Below are 12,066 nucleotides of genomic sequence, written 5' to 3' on the forward strand. Positions count from 1 at the left end.
CACATGATGGCTTACAACCACCTGGGTCTCCAGTTTCTGGGCATCTGACGCCCTGTTCTGGCTCCACACAGTTGCATGAATGCAGTGCACATAGAGGCCAGGCACAGGCACAGATACAAAAAAAAAAAAAAAAAAAAAAATCAAAACAAGGGGGGGCACAGTTTCTCCTCTTGTCTGTAGGGTGAGGAAGACCTGGGAGAAGGAATAGGAGTGTCTTAGTCATGGTTTCTATTCCTGCACAAAACATCATGACCAAGAAGCAAGTTGGGGAAGAAAGGGTTTATTCAGATTAACTTTCCACATTGCTGTTCATCACCAGGACTGGAACCCACACAGGTCAGGAAGCAGAAACTGATGCAGAGGCCATGGAGGGATGTCATTTACTGGCTTGCTTCCCCTGTCTTGATCAGCTTGCTTTCTTATAGAACCCAGGACTACCAGCTCAGGGATGGCACCATCCACAGGGGGTCCTCGTCCCCTTGATCACTAATTGAGAAAATGTCTTTCAGCTGAATATCATGGAGGCGTTTCCTCAAGGGAGGTTCCTTTCTCTGTGATAGCTCCAGCTTGTGTCAAGTTGACACAGAAACTCAGCCAGTACAAGGAGTCTCCTCATCTAATGAACCACCTCAAAGCTGTAGGCTGACCTGGGCAATACATCCTGCCTTGAGTTACAAACAGTATAAAACAAGCCGTGGCTTCAGCTACTAATCCTCATGCTCTGGATTCTCTGGCTGACTCCCTACTGTATGTACCTGTTCCTTTTAGATTTCAACTTGACACAGCCTAGAATCATCTGAGAAGAGAGTCTCAATGAAGGACTGACTATATTGAGTTGACCTGTGGGGATTGTCTTATTAATTAAACTGATGTGAGAAAACCCAGCCCACTGTGGGTAGCACCATTCCCTAGGCAGGCCTCCTGCACTGTCTGAGAGGAGAAAGCTACCTGAGCAATGAATGAAACAAGCAGAATTCATGAGTCATTCTCTCTTTGCTCTTGACTGTGGACATGAGGCTTTAAGTTCCTGCCTTGATGTCCTTATTATAATGGACTGTGACTGGAATTGTGAGATTTTTCTCAGGGTATTTGTGACAGAAACAAAGATGAACCTAGAACACCATATAAATTAGTAACTGGGTGCTGAAAGCCTGTGACCACTGCTGCTTTAAACAATGAAAAAAGATCTTGGCCAAAGCAGTAAGGCAAGAAACAAGCAAGCTGGAAGATTAAAGAGCAAAAATCTATCATCTGAGGCCATTGCAAATCCAGGCTTGCAGAATCCCATAGACACGGTGGACAGATGCCTAGTCCTTTGACAGAGTGACTTCTGTCCCCAAAGAACTCCCACTCTAGTTGGGTGGAGGGGTGAGGCCACTGGCTGGTAAGACAGAACAGCCCAAAGAACAAATGATTCAGGACTTTTCAAGGTAACCTTGTAGACTGAGAGAAAAATCATTGCTCTGAAAAGAAGCCACAGTTGGCAAAAAAAATCTTCGTAGTTGTGTGGACATTTGCCAGTTTGTTCTCAAGTATGAGGAAGTCCCTGTCGCTTTGTCATGCCCGCTTTGCCCCACCTCCATCCTACCCTTTGTTTCTGCCCAGATGTAGTGGTGGTCCTACCCTCCCTCCTCCTGATGCTCACGGAACAGATCAAGGAAGATTGAAGCCCGGGGCCTGGAGGCTATTTCTACTTGAGCTTTCCTTCCCCTCCCCCAGCAGGGAGAGAAGGCTGCCTTCAAGGGTTCTGGTGTCTCCAGTGTCTCTCGTGGCTGCAACCTACCACTTCCCTTCCCAAAACACATGGGAGCGCGTGATAAGAGGGAAAGGAAGCAAGGAGATGAGGTTTCATCCAGGGATGGGTTTGGAGTTCCTATGTTACATCAGTTGCCTGGGCCTACCTCCACGTGTGGGACTCACTACCATCTGTGACAGTCCCGTGACCATGTCTGTAAGAGGTTTGGGGACCAGCGTGATGCCGAAGCGTAGCTAGGGCTTGGAATGGAACTTGGAGGTAGAGCACTTGCCTAGCATGTGAGGACCTGGATTTGATCCCTGGCATCCTGACGAGTGGGATGATGGCAGCTGAACTCTGACCTCTGACCCCCTGCCCTGAGGCTGGCTTTTTCTCAGTTTCTCAGAATGGTGTGGAAAAACAGAGAGACAGCAGTTGACATCAAAGAGACCTGGAGTTCAGTCCTTCCTCCATCCTGCCCGTGCAAGCTGGGTGATCTTACATTCATTCAACAAATAGTGTCATCTAATTGTAGGCACTAAACTGGCAGAGGCCAGTGGATACCACAGGCCCGCATCAAGCATGCTCTGTGAAGGGACATAAAAGGACTAAATGACAGAGCAAAAGCATTATACAAGGCAGGGGGAGGGGAGGTCGTGGCTGAGCTTTACAGGAGGGGATGGAGATCGGGGAGAGAACATCTCGTGTGTTGTATGGATGCATCACCTGTCAATTAAAAAGCCTATGGCCTATGGCTTAGGCAGGAAATAGAAGGTGGGACATCTGGGAGGAGAAAGGATTCTGGGACAGAGTCAGGCGAGGAAGCCACCTGGGAAGATGTGACCAGACAGAAGTACCCAAGCACAGGTGACCAGCCTCGAGGCCGGATGTAGGTTAAAATTAATGGGCTATCTTGAGTTATGATTCTAGTCAGAGATGAGCCTAGCTAGATAACCAAGGTATTTATACAGCCACAATAAAATGTATAGTTGGGGTGGCAGATGGGATGGCTCAGTGGGTAAAGCGGCTTGCTGCCAAGCCTGACAACCTGAGTTCAAACCAGGAGTGCACATGGTGGAAGGAGACAACCGGACTCCCACAAGTTACCCTCTAACACACATGCTAAGGCACACACACACACACACACACATATTCATCACACACAAATAATTACAGATACAAATTTTAAATTGTAAACAGAAGAAACAACCCTGACTCTGCTTGCTGGGTTGGGGGTGGGGAGTGGATAACTGGGAGAGGAAATCCCAGGTGCAGGTCAGTTGTCGATGATCTGTGGGGATGATTGGAAGGAACGGGGTGAGGAGGATGTGGAGAGAGAAGTTGGGTGGCAACTGGGAGCTGAGTATGGGGACATACTGTGCTCAGTAGTGTGACCCCTGACCATGGGAGTCAGGAGGGTCTCTGAGGGTGTGAGGTTGTGATCTAAACAGTCAATGAGCAGGTGTCAAGCAGGTAGTGTGTGTGTGTGTGTGTGTGTGTGTGTGTGTGTGTTCTCACATGCACTCGCACAAAGTAGAGGTCAGAGGTCAACTTTGGGTGTTCCTCAGGAGTTGTCCATATTGAGAGAGACAAAAGGGTCTCTCACAGGCCTGGAGCTCCCCAGTGAGTCAGGGCAGGCTGGCTAATGAGACCCAGGGATCTGCATGTCTCTGCCTCCCCAGAGCTGAGATCACAGACTACCGAGCCTAGATTATTTTGTCTCGCTGCTGGGAATTGAACTCAGGTCTTCATGTTTTTCATGGCCAGCATTCTGCCAGCTGAGCTACATACCCCAGCTCCTTTTTATTGCTGTTATTGAGACATAATGTCATGTAGCCCAGGCTGACCTCAAACTTACTAAGCATACGAGGGTGCCCATGGACTCTTGATCCTCCGGCCTCTACCTCCCAAGTGGCTTGGAAAGTAGGTCCCACTACATCCCGCTTGGGCAGTGTGTCCGGAGTCTGGAGCTGAGCAGAGGTGTGTGAGCATCCTTGGTGCACAGTTGGCCTTGCAGACATGGGCTGGACTAAGATGAAGGGGAGGCTGTGGACAGAGAGGAGGCAGAGGAGAAGGGAAAGCCCAGGGTACATAGGACTCTGGAAACTCGGAGAAGGGGGTCTAGAGGGAGGGGAGCCATGTGCCAGGACAAGTCATGTCCTGAGCTTCCCTGGGTTCTTCCTGGCAGGGCGGGGCAGAGAGCATGTGCTGGCAGCAGGTGCCCTGTTCCACCTGACGGTCACTGGTGGAAATGACCTCAGTATGGCCTGGCCTGGTCAGGAGGGAGAAGGTTCCACAGTGGGTAACTCTCAGCTTTCCTCCATCTGGGAGGGAGATCCAAGGTCCGCTGGGGCATGCCACCATGCCCTTCTCTGATCACTGTTTCAGGATAGAATGGGCTATCCTTGCTCTGTGGCAGGCTCTCCTGCTTCTGTGAGTGACCTGCTCCTGTTCAGCCTGGGGCCTGAGAGGGGCTCATTCACTCCTCTAGAAGGACCCGCCTCCCTGTGGCTGGCTGAGGCTGCCCCATCCAATCACACTTAGCCCTGTGCTGTCTGTGGCTCTGCTCAGCCTCCTTTCCTGTCTCTTCGGTGGACCGTTCTCACCTATGCTGAGTCTCATTTAGTGAAACTGCTCACAATATAGAGTAAGCTTGGGGCCAGCCTGGGCTACAACAACAACAACAAAATGGTCAGTCTGTTCTTCCTTCCAGCTGAGGTGGACGCAGGCGATTGAGAACTCTGCAGTTAGTTTTCTGAGGAGGCATCCCCAGGGCAGGGCTGGCCTCTTAGCCCTCTCCTCCCTTAGGAGCCCAATGCCTTCTGCAATCCTGTGTCCCCACTTGCCTGCCGAGTTGGCCCGAGTGGCCCAGAAGTGCTTGATGGAACAGTGCCAGGGTGTAGGAAGCAAAGCCCACTCTCCCACCTTCAGCTAGGGAGTCTTGTCCCCGCAGCCCCCACTCCCTGCTTCTGTGCCTCCCTTCCTCAGGCCCTTCCACCGTGCCAAGGTGCGTTGATTAAATAACTCTCGGGGCTCAACAGTGACTAGTTACACTACAGACACCATGTCCTCCCTCCGCAGGCTATGGACGGAGCACTTTTTCTGGAGTTAGCAATGTTTAAGGACCCTCACTGGTTCACCCTGGGTCCTGTCTTTACTGGGCCTCGCCTGGCAGCCAATGGTTCCGAGACATCTCTCCGTGCGGAGCTGGCCCCTCCCACCCACTCACCTTCCTCTGCCTGGCCCAGAGCAGCAGTGTGAATAGTCCAGAGGGGAGCAAAGGTCTAAATATGGCAAACGCAACGCAGTATCTATCCATCCACTGAACACCTACTGTCTACTGCGTGCTAGGCAAGCCTATCTTTTTTGTTTCTTTCATAGTCCAGACCTGGCTTTCCTGCTCCAGTAACGTTGAGACCGAAATAAATGCCTCTTGGGCCTAGGGACATGAGGTACACTGAGACAGACTTAGGGTGCCAGTCCAGGGCTGGGGGTGCCTCGGAAGCCAGCTAAAGGTCCTAGGGCTTGTCCCTCAAAGGACATAGCCCTGGTTGTTCCCTACTATCTCTTGGGCTCTGGCTAGTGATGTCATCTCTGAACTCTGCAGTGGGAGCTGTATAGCCTGTGTGTGCCAGCTACAGGTTGTCATTACCTGAAAGATGTTCAGGGTGGGGGAGGGGAAGGCATGCAGCCTCCACTGGTTGATTCTGGCTGCTTGAGGGGGTCTGAAGTGACAACTGCCTCTCAGGACCTGTTCTGCCAACTGAGGGCTGGGTTAGGTGTCTGGGCAGCTTTCCTGGAGACCAGCTGGCTGAGGAGGGTGACTGAGGGACCCACACTTGCCATCTGACAACAGTTCTTAACCATTCAGTGAGTGAGAGGATATAGGATACAAAGAAATTGGTTTGTGTTGCAAACTCAAAAAAACAAAAACAAAAACAAAAACAAAAACAAACAAACAAAATAACAACAACAAAGCTTGATTTCAGCTGACCTGTGTACCAAGGAAATGTTGTTTACTACGGCCCTATAAAGGACAAGCTTCAGGTATAATCTGATCAGGGTCCTGCTATTTCTGTTCCATCAATCATTAGTTAAGAAAATGCCCTACAGGATTGCCTGCAGCCTTATCTTATGGAGGCACTGACTTTGTTACTGTAAATATTAAAAGGATATCTTAATCTTTTATCACCCCCCCCCACTCCTCGGACACTGCTCCAGTCTGAAGCCAAGCACACGGACTAGATATGGTCCCCAAGCCACCCTCTCCACGTTTTATGTATGCGTTTTGTCTGCCTGTATGTGTGTGCAATGCCCATGGAAGCCAGATGACTCCTAGAACTGAAGGCAGCCAAAGGCTACACAGAAAGTTTGTCTCAAAAACAAAACAAAACAAAAAAATCAAAAAACAAAGAAACAATGTAAGATCAAAAAATGGAAAGGGAAAAATTATGTAGAGGGAAAAAAACACATCTCTCCAGTTAACAACGCCTCCACAACATTGCTTGTTGCAAAGGAAACCCTGACCACAGCCAAAGGGGAGCTGGGATTTGAAAGTAGTGTTTGGTAAACTTGTGAGAGGAAGCCTGGAGCACCCAGAGCTTCTGTCACATCTGTCACTAAGGAGTTCACTGATTGTAGACCACCTTTGCTAAAGAAGAGGGAAAACAGAAAAATGTGGCCAGGACTGGCCAGGCTTGTTACAAAGGAAGAATGTTTAGCCTTAGGACGTTTCTGCACCTCCTGAGGTTCCCTTGGGCCTCCCCCGAGGGTGCTATCTGCCTGAGGATTGCCCTAAACCTAAGTAGGGCATCCTTGGCAGCCCAGCAAACTGAGATGCTGAGAGAGGGGAGGGCTGGGTTCCTAAGGCTATAAAGAGGTCTAGAAAGGGAAGGGCACAGATGCATGCACAGCTGGGGCCACAGGAGACTGCAGCCACCAGGGCTCACTGGACAGGAAATGCAGAAGCCAGGTCTGGTGGTTTGTGCTGCAATGCCAAGAAACAGGAAAATCACAAACTCGGGGTCAGCCTGCTACTAGCAAGACCCCCCACTCAGAGACAAACCATAAAAGGAGATGAAGACAAGGTCTGAGAGGCAGTGACAATGCAGTTTGTCACCATTCATTCGCTCCTTGTAAACAGAAACACCAAACGGCTAAGATGTGTACAGGTTTTCAGATTCACTTTTCATTTTAGCCATGTGCGTTTGTCTTTGGGTACGTGCACGTAAACCAGGTGCTCACGAAGGTCAGAAAGAGGCTCTCCCATCCCTGAAACAAACTGTAGCTCCAGAGGGTTGTGATCTGCCATGTGGGTGCTGAGATCCGAACCTGCGTTCTCTGAAACAGCAGCTGGTGCTCTATGAAGCCATCTCCTGATCCTAAGATTATTTATTGTCACCTGTGTTCTGCTGAGACACGAGCCCTGATTCTTTAGATGGCACTCTAGATTCTTTAGTGACACACACAGTGTCCTGATTCTGACACACACACACCCAGCACCCGGCAGTGTGTGGCAGCTGGTGTGAGGCACAGATAGGTTTCAGAGGGACATGGACAAACTCTTTCTGCTTGGAGGCAGAGGCAGGTGGTTTGAGGCTAGCCTGGTCTACATAGTAAAACCCTGTCCTTCCCACACACACCCCCCCAAAAAAAAAAACCAAAAAAAAAAAACCCCAAAGCCAAGCAACTATCCAACCAAAGAAAAACCAAATCAAACCAAACCAAATGCAAATAAACAATCCAGTGTATATATATATATATATATATATATACACACACCCCAAAACCAAATAAAAAACTGGCACTGGGCCTGCCCACCTTCACATGGCACATGCTCTCCAGGGGGTTGTGCCACATCTGGAGGGCAAGGTTTACTGTACTTCTGCACGCTCTCAGGTGAGCAACTCTGTAGCTGAACACATTTGTCTTCCTACCTGCCTAGGGCTGGGCTTAGATTTCTCAGCCACTTGGCCCCTAGCCCAGGCATCTCTGCTCAGCACTCACCTACACACATGGCCTCAGGCAGCAGCTTGTATTTCTCTGACAACAGTGGCGTGGATGGTGGTGGCAACAGCCCCGGTTCATTCCTTTTACATATGAGCCTTAGGTTGGTTCTGTTTGAAAGGCTCTACCCTTTGGCCAGCACTGTCTGCAGTTATGAATATAGATTGCAGCCCCTGGCCTTCGTTTTACAGATTCACAAAGCTGAGATGGAGGAAAAAGATTATGGATCTAAAAACTAATTCTAGAAGCTGAAAGATGGCCTGGCTTGCTACACAGTCGAGAGGATAGGAATTCAGATTCCAGCAGCCCTGACATAAGCTAGGTATTCCCACTCATGCCTGTAACCCATTTTGGAGGGAGGTAGAGGCAGAAGGATCACTAAGACTTGCTGGTTTCTAGCTTAGCTAAGATAATGCAAGCCCTGGGCTCCAGGAGAGACCTGGCCTCAAAGGAGCAGACAGAAGTGGATGGTAACGGATGAGAATAGCTCATGTACTTTTCTGGCCTCTATATACCTGAGCAAATGTGCCTACACAAGCATGCCGGTGAGCACACGCACGTGTGCAAACACAAATACACACACACACACACAATCATTTTTTAAAATTAACTGGGTGTGGTGGATTGTGCACACCCTTAGTCCCAGCACTGAGGAAAGCAGACAGGGAGAGCTCTGCGAGTTCAAGGATTCACACTGTGAATTTCAGGCCAGCCAAAGTTACATAGTTAAACTAATCACTAAAAGCTTAAAAAAAAAAAAAGTTAAAAAGATCCTTCAAGGAGCCAGAGAGATGGATAGTTAATAATAATAGGTCTTTCTTTTACCAAGGATCCGGGTTCTATTCCCAGGCTTTACATTCACAGCAAACATCTGTCTGTAACTGCAGCTGCAGGGGACCCAGTGTCTTCTGGCCTCTCTTGGCATCTGTACACTTCTGCACATATCCAGACAGACATATCCACTTCAAAATAATACAAATAAATTTTAAGCAAGGGAGGACTGGAGACATGGCTAAAGGTTAAAAGCCCTTACTGCTCTTCCAGAGGACCTGAGTTCAGTTCCCAGTGCCCATGTCCAGTGGTTCACAACCACCTGCAGCTCAAGCTCCAGAGGATGCAATGCCTCCGACCTCTGCACTCATGTATCCACAACCCTACCTCAGAAACACATACTTGGAAATAATAAGAACCTTTTTAAAAAGCCTTTGAGGACAAAACATAGCATCCACAAAACTGTAGTGAGAGTTTTGGTTTCTCTAAAAGCTGTTATGTGGATATGATTTTGTTTTAATCCCAGGTGTGGGATGAGAGGCTGCTTCACAGCAGGTGATTATGATCTGCCTCGTGCACTAGCAGGGGCGTGATCATTGCCCGCTGCAGATAGTTTATGTTTGGAATTTGGGGGACTCTGGAGAGGGGTGCTTAGAAGGAGGCAGCTGTTCTCCCCTCCCCCGCTGCTCCCCCTGCTGCATTGAGCTTTGTCAAGTGTTCATGAGTAAGAGACATCCTGACGAAGTTAGAGATATCCTGACGATGAAGATTGGACTTGCCCCAAGGAACTCATCACCCCTAATCAGAAGGATGTAATCTAAAGAAACCTGTGCTCCTTTTCCCCTCTATCCTTCTTTCTCTCCTATCTAGTACTGGGGAGCTAGAAAGGATTAGGGTGGAATAAGGGTTGAAGGAAGGTAGAGGTATTAAAAACCCAATAAAATAGATTAAAAAAATATGCCAATGCAGAACACTAAAATACACTTTATACAGTGCATAAGAGGAATACTTAAGATACACACACACCTGATAGCTGACCTGAAACCCATCCAAGTCAGGCTCCGAGCTACATGCACCCACCCCAGACCCCGTGGTGCCTGCATCTTCACACTGCCCAGCTGCGAACCCCTCTGACTGGGGGAGTGAGGGGTGGATGGAAAACACAGGCTGCCAACTCTAGCTCTCCAAATCTCAAATGTTGGCATAGAGCACCAAAAGAAAGCTGTGTGGTGCTGTGAGGGGAAGGAGGAAAATCCATGCTTGGCAGCAAGTGACTTGGGGGTTCAGATTCAGAATCTGACTCCCTCACAGAGCCCCTCTAGCCCACCTGCTGTCCCTGCCATACATATGTGGTAACAGGAACGGCTGGGAAGCCCAAGCTGCCAGGCTGTCCAAGAACATAATGACTAGGCTTACTCACTCATTAGCCCTGAACAACGGTGTGTGGGCTGGTCCTCACAGTGTACACAGTATCTGCCACTGTGCTAATTGGGTGGCTGGGGGAAAGGGGGGGAAGTGTTTTTAAATGGCACCTTGAATTGCTTCCTGATTTACATCTTGGCTAAGTGAATATTAAAATTAGTACCTGTCCTGGGAGCAGTATCACAACCTTCAATACTTGGCAGGGATGGGGCACAGAGGCAGGAGGATCACATATCTGAAGTCAGTCTGAGCTCCAATCTAGCCAGGGCTCCATTGGTTGGCTGTCTTAGGGTCTCATCTGACAGCAGACAGGTGACATTTTCTTAGGCTCGTCAACTGTTCCTTGGTAGGTAGTTCAGATAGCAAATTTTCTTCCTGCCTTCCATCCCAGCATCAAGAGAACTGATCACCTTCCTCCTTGAGCCCTAGGCAGTAAGCTCTCCAGAAGATTCCCAGAAGCACCTGGCTGCATCCACAGAACCTTCTACCTTGAAAAAAACATTTTTCTCACTATGTAGACCCGACTGATTTAGAACTCATGGAGACCTGCCTGCCTCTGCCTCCCAAGTGCTGGGTGGGCTTAAATGCCTGGCAATGTTTTATTTATTTTACTTTTTAAGCATGCATGCTAGTGCATACTGGTGCCTGTGGAGACCAGAAGAGGCGTCAGACCCTCTGGAACTGTGGCTTGGAGACACCTGACACGGTGCTGGAACTGAACTTGTGGCCTCTGCTACAGCAGCCAAGTGACTGTGACTGCTGAGCCCTCTCCAGCCCCAGTACCTTTAATTTCTTGTTTTTAGACAGGGTCTCTCTAACCAGCTCTGATTAGTCTGGAGCTGTTATGTAGACCATGAACTCAGATCTGCTCAACTGCCTCTTGAGTGTAGGGATCAAAAGCATGCATCCTTAATATTTTTAAATCATATGTGTATGGGTGGGTTTATAACATAAACGTCACGTCTGGGTGTTGTGCCTGGAACTGGAGTTACAGCTGTGAGTAAGTGGCGCTTTAACCGCTGAGCCATCTCTTGGGCCCCATCTTCACATTCTTAAAGATCTCGTTTTGCTCAAGAAAAAGGCTCTTGAATTTATCTAGGTTTGCGGTTTACTAAGATCTTTTTTCAAATGTTCCCATCCATAACACTTTTTTGTATGCCTACGAGCGCAGGTGGTCGTGATGGAGAACAAGAGGACTGAGCTTGGCTTGAAACAGGGCATCCAGGATCTGCCCTCTTTTGTGTGGGCTTTGTGAGCATGCCACCACGCCCACCATTTTTTACAAGGGTTCTGGGATCAAGCTGGTGGTGATAAGCTTGTGCACCAACCACATCATCTGGATCTCGCCAGCTGCTTTTGGGTTTTTGATCATTAAATCGTCTTAAGGTCTTGCCGAACATGCTGACATTTTTATTTTACGTAACTGACAAAAAAAATCAAATTCTTGCACGGACAACACGTACCTATACTTGAAGATACTTAGAATGCCTGAAGGTTGGTCCAGCATCACAGGATGGATTTTTTTCCAGTTCAGGTTTGGGCAAGAGTGGGAGCCTTCCTTCCCTGGGAACTAGCGGGAAATGACCCTTGTGTCTTGGACCAAGAGTCTTTGGTGCTCTCTGGCTGATGATACTGCCTGAGTGGGATGTATGGAGTCGAGTAGTCTTGAGTACCATGGAATATTCTGGTTGCTCTGTGGGCCCCAGGGCAGGAAGCTAGTGTGCTATGTTTACCAAGACCCACACATCTGGTAAGTAGAACTGAGCTCAGATGAGTTCCTCCAGGTCACCACAGACCAGCTGGCTGGTCCATTGGTAGTTAAAGATGAATTTCAATTATTTTCCTAGAAGAGGCCACTAGCACCTCAAACCAAACCTTCTCTTTCAATTAAAAACTTAAAAATGGAGCTGGGGAGATGGCTCAGAGCTCCTGAGTTCAATTCCAAGCAACCACAAGGTGGCTCCTAACCATCTGCCATGGCCCTCTTTGGGTGTCTTTAGAAAGTGACCCATACATATAAAAAATATTTTAAAAAATGTTTAATGTAGGTATGTGTGTAGAAGACCACAGAGGACACTGGACCCTTAAGTGCCTGAGCTACAGGAAAATGTGCACCCCACCCTGACATGGGT

The sequence above is a fragment of the Micromys minutus genome (genome assembly GCF_963924665.1).
Source record: "Micromys minutus genome assembly, chromosome: 29".
Classification (NCBI taxonomy): domain Eukaryota; kingdom Metazoa; phylum Chordata; class Mammalia; order Rodentia; family Muridae; genus Micromys; species Micromys minutus.